The sequence below is a fragment of the Gavialis gangeticus genome, unplaced genomic scaffold (genome assembly GCF_001723915.1).
Source record: "Gavialis gangeticus isolate Ggan-Ray unplaced genomic scaffold, GavGan_comp1, whole genome shotgun sequence".
Lineage (NCBI taxonomy): Eukaryota > Metazoa > Chordata > Crocodylia > Gavialidae > Gavialis > Gavialis gangeticus.
The window spans coordinates 73,850,021-73,855,285 of NW_017729022.1; the positions used below are offsets into that span (position 1 = coordinate 73,850,021).

The 5,265-nt window shown below is 45.2% G+C and overlaps 1 protein-coding gene across 2 annotated transcripts in view; it reads left to right on the forward strand.

Annotated features, from left to right (window-relative positions):
- Positions 1-5,265, forward strand: part of HIPK2 (homeodomain interacting protein kinase 2) — a 213,064-nt gene that overhangs the window by 1,035 nt on the left and 206,764 nt on the right. The gene's annotated exons all lie outside the window — the stretch shown is intronic.

Sequence of the window (5,265 nt, forward strand, 5' to 3'; positions counted from 1 at the left end):
GGGGGGGGGGGATTTCTTGCACCAGACTGTCAGTTCTTTCAGTTTCCAGTTAAATCAACCCCAGGGTGGGGGTGGGTGCGGGTTGCAGTGAAAATGAAAAGTCAACTCACTTAGTTTCCCTAGTGTTTAAAAAAAATACCCCCGTAAGCGTATTTAGGATATGTGTGAAAAGAAAGGAAAAGGAAAAAAAAAATCTGGCTTCATTTAAATCACCTAGCGTTGTATTTATTTCCTTTCCCTTCTGTCACCCTTTCTGGTTTGGAATTGATTAAAGAGCATTACGTAAACTGGAGAGAAATCCAGCCGGCTTTATTTTATTTTATTTTATTTTATTTCATTCAGTCATGCCCTGGCGATTGATTTGTAGCAAGGAAGGATTTGAATGTCTGGGAAGGAGAGAGGAATGGGGGGAGCAATACTTTTATCTGGATAGTGAGGCTGATAAAACTTATCGGAGAAGAATATCTAATATTAGTTGAAGTGTCCTAAATGAACCAGCTTTCTTGATGATCTAAAGTTACCGATCTGCCTATTGATGGCTAGGATGAGTCTGGGTGGTTTAAAATGTGTGGCTAAAAAATAGTTTGAACTCTAAAAGAAACAAAGGGGATTGTTTTAGAGGCAACAGAAAGAAATATTATTCCAATCTTTTCTTCCCTGGTCCTGAAGAATATGTGGATTGTATGAAGCCATTGCTGTTTTTTCCCTTTTGCGACTTACACCGATTATAAGGCATACAGTGGATCTGTGGAACGAAAGCCCGCAAAGCAAAGAAGGATATTTATTATTAAATTGTGTCCGTAAAAAAGGGGCCACAGTTAGTGCTGGAACTGTCGGGAGTGTTGAAATGAAATGAAACAATGTTTCTCTTTAAATACCTCCTGGAGGCGCCCTCTGCCGGACATTTGGGTCTGATTTAGAAAAGAAACTTGCTGTTGAATGAGGAACTGTAAGGACAGATTTGTAGGAGGAAATAAAAAGTGTCTCTGGTTCAGCCAGCTTTTCTTTTTCAGTGCTAATCACATGGGGTGCTTGTGGCAGCCAGATACTGTTAGAAATGCCTGGAGGTGAACAGGTGCTCTGCCCCTCCACCTCAGCCAGACCAGAATTGCATTGCACCCTGCTCTTCCTGGCCTGGGCTCCATGCTTCCCAGCAGTGTCACTTCCCCTGAATCCTCATCCATGTCACAGATTTGGGGCCCCATGTATGGTAATGCTGCTGGCATATTTCTGTCCTGAGCCAGGTCAGTTCTTTTCTATTCCAGACTTGGACCACCTGCACAGCTAGTCCAGTTCACTGCAGGCCTGACCTGCACCCCACTGTTGGCTATTCCTGTTCTTGAGTCTATCCGAGGCAGAGACTACTAACCAGGTTGGGTTATGCAGTGATTTTCTTAAGTCCACTGCAAGGTGGGGCAAACCAAGATCAGATTAATTTCGGACCTCAGCTGCATGATGGCTCCCTCCAGGTCCCCAGAGTTGGTGCATTTCACTTCAAGTTTCACTCACAGATGTTTAGGGCTGGGAGGGACCTAATGAGATTATTGGGTCCACCCCCCCTGCTCTGGGCAGGAAAGGCTGCTGGGGTCAAATAACCCCAGCAAGGTGTGTGTCCAGCCTCCTTTTGAACATCTCCATGCCCTTGGTATGAGGATGGACTAATGAAGTAGGCCCATAGGGCAGTATGAACACAATTCTTACCTTCCTTCCTTTGGGATGTGTCCTCTCTGATTATTTTTCATTCTGGGAAAGCACACAGCACCTTCTCTAACTGTGAAACATTATACAGGAAGAAGAGACTTCAACCTTGTGGGAGCCAGAATACAGGTTTCTTATCAAACCTGGTGGTGACACACACAAGCTTTTAGTCTGAGTTGTAAGTTAGTGCACCTTCAGGATAAAGGAGGATTGTTTGGAACCAAACTGCAATAGCACTACAGCAGGGAGGGTCACACATCCAATCTCTGCATCATAGGGAGACACCCCTGTCTTTAAAATAGGCAAATGTGATTGAAACATTCAATCTGAAACAGTTGGTACAAGGGAGCGTGTGGAATTTAGATTAATTTTGCATTAGAATAGGTTGAGGGTTGGGTTGCATTTGCAGGGTTGGGGATGGGGGGTGTTAATGAGTACTATTTCCTTCCTCCTAGTCATGAGAATTCTTCCGAGTTCCTTGTCACATCCAGGGGTGTGGATGGAAACATTTTTACTTGAACATGGAATGTGTTTTTATCCTCTCAAAAGAAGATGGTGTGGTTCTAGTCCATCCTTCCATAAATTATAGTCTGCATATCACAAACTCTCTGTAGCCTTCCCCTGGAGCATCAAGTATGTTTAGGCCACCAACAAAAGCACAACAGCAGATGTGTTGGATCAGTGCTGTGATGTGTGTGGCAGCCCTTATACTCCTATTGTTAGATTCCTGCCATGTAAATTGATCACTGTTGTTAACACAAACATATCCCCCCACAACCACCAGCAGCAAAAAAAAGGACAAAATATTTGATAAGGTGTCTTTTCTAGCAATACAGGTTTGAACAATACAGGCTTTTTACAATGACATGCCCTGGTAAAAAATATTACACTGAAACTGTGTTATAAAGTCATTCCAATATATCTTTATGTAAGCAAAGTATAACACACACCATCTGCACAAAGACCTATACAGTTCTGAAGGCAAAGGTGAATACTGCGCTTAAGTTTATTAAGCAGCTGGTACATGTACCAGTTCTTCTGAGCAGTAATGTCCACTTTAGTTAAAAAAGAAATCATAGGGTAAGGTCCCACTAAAGTTGGCAGCAGTATTGCTACTGATTTCACTGGGATTTTGCCCGTCACGTTCCCAATGCGCTGAGCTTCCTTATTTATTAGGGTTTTTTTTTAATTTTTTAAAACTGGTAGGTAAAAGGAAGGAAATAAAGCAGACCACATATAATCAAAGTAGAAAGTGAACTCAGACTGACCTCCAGTGCTTGATTTGGGTTACTTTAGTCTTAACCTAGACTGGAAAATATACTGGGCTCAGAACAGAAACTATGGGGAGTGGTCTTTAAAAATCACATGCCCAGTTTCTCGCCTATTGTGAATCAGTACAAGTCCACTGGCTTCACTGCTTCCAGCCAGTTGAGGATCTGGCCATATGAGTCTAACCCAGAGAGATGATGGCCCCTCGTCCAACTCCCCTTCTGCATACTTAAGATCATTTGCAAGAGTTAAACTGAGTAAAATTTTCCCCTGTGAAAAGAGCAAGCAGAAGGCCTGTATACCACTTATGACCCACTCAAGCCTTCAGTTAAGAGGGCTTAAAACTGGACTTAATTAGGGGCCAGGCATTGTGCCCTAGCGTGAATTTCATCTATGGCTCCCTTAGTGGTTCTCTAAAGCCAGAATTTTACAGTGTTTAAAGCAGGGATGTTTAACAGGCATGTATTTGCTTTCACCTCCACTTTAAAAACAAGTAGTGCCATGTGTTTTGGTTTTGCTCCTTTTTGCTTTGCTTATTACTTATCCTTGACAACTTTGTTGCAGTTTGCAGTATATTTTTAACATTCAGTAGTTTTATATGTGGGTGGCTTATGGAATTAATATCTGTAATTTTTGTATATTATACCTAGCTGTTATAAGGATGCTTATGGGGCTCTGTGCAATCACAGGAGGGCTGCTTACATGGAACTCCTGGCAAGATTAGGCCTGGGGTCCTTGGAGGCCTGCAGCTGTGACCCTGCACACATCACAAGTCAGATTGCATTTACCTAGCAAATGTTTTCCCAGCTCCTTTGGGGCAGGCAGCAGAGATAGGCAAAATGCAATAATTTTGTTTCACTGGATCGCCAAAAGCTTTATGATACACGGACCTTCTGATCAAAGGGGTAGAACCAAGGGCGCTTTGCAAAGGTCTTTGCTCCAACAGTCTGTGCACTGAGATGAGAACTGGAAGGTGCTTCCTACCGATGAGATAATAACTATAGCTTGAGCTAAATTAATGCTAGGACCATTGGCTTGGGGTTTTATTAGTTCAGGATATGGTTATAGCCAAGATAACAGAAAGCCCTCTCCAGTTATAATTATTGTTTGTATTATTTGGCGGGGTCCACTGAATCAATACTGAGCAGATGCAATGGTGGAAAATGCTGCTTTATTTTCTGTAGTGGAAGCAGCACAGCAGGGTCTGGGTGGTGGAGGATGATGGGCAATGCTTTCTGAGGAGTTTCACTGGTCAGAAAGTGGGAATCTGCATGGTAATTATTGTCCTCCAGTTTGGCCTTGATCCTGCATTTGCCTAAAAGTGGGCTTGACTTGACCCCGGTGACATACCCCATTGGTTTCCTCTGGACTTCTTCATCTTGCCTGAATAAAGGGATCTTGCCAAGAGGATCAGGCCCAAATTTGGAGCTAGTGAGCAGTTTTCTGCAATGGAGATTGGGGTGTTGTAGAGCTGACCTCAGGCAGATCATTAGGGGCTTGTCCACTGTGTGCCAAGGTCCACATGTGCCTAACCCTAGAAGTAGCTGGTAGGGTGAGGCGAGGTAGGGTGCTGTAGGGCGAGGTAGGCGAGCTGTTGTAGGGTGGCCTTGAACCTGTGCCCAGTTCTCATAGTTTCACAGTTAGTAGGGTTGGAAGGGACCTGAGCAGATCATTGAGTCTGACCCCCTGCCATGGGCAGGAAAGAGTGCTGGGGTCAAACGACCCTGGCAAGGTGTTCGTCTAGCCTTGTCTTAAAGACCCCCAGGGTGGGAGCCAGCACCACTTCTCTTGGAAGTTGGTTCCAGATCCTAGCCGCCCTGACAGTGAAGTAGCACCTCCTGATGTCTAGTCTGAATCTACCCTCTGCCAGCTTGTGACCGTTATTCCTGGTCACTCCTGGCAGGGCTCGGGGGAACAGGGATTCCCCCAGTGCCTGCTGGTCCTCTCTGACTAGTTTGTAACAGGCCACTAGATCCCCCCTCAGTCTTCTCTTGTGGAGGCTGAGTAGGTTCAGGTCCCACAGTCTCTCCTCATAGGGCCTGCCCTGCTGCCCCCTGATCATGTGAGTGGCCCTCCTCTGGTCCCTCTCCATGTTGTCCACATCCCTCCTGAAGTGCGGCACCCAGAACTGGACGCAGTACTCCAGCTGCGGCCTGACCAGTGCTGCACAGAGAGGGAGGATCACCTCCTTGGACCTGTTTGAGATGCATCTGTGGATGCATGACAAGGTGCGCTTGGCCTTCCTGACTGCATCCCCACGCTGCCGGCCCATGTTCATTTTGGCATCAATAATGACTC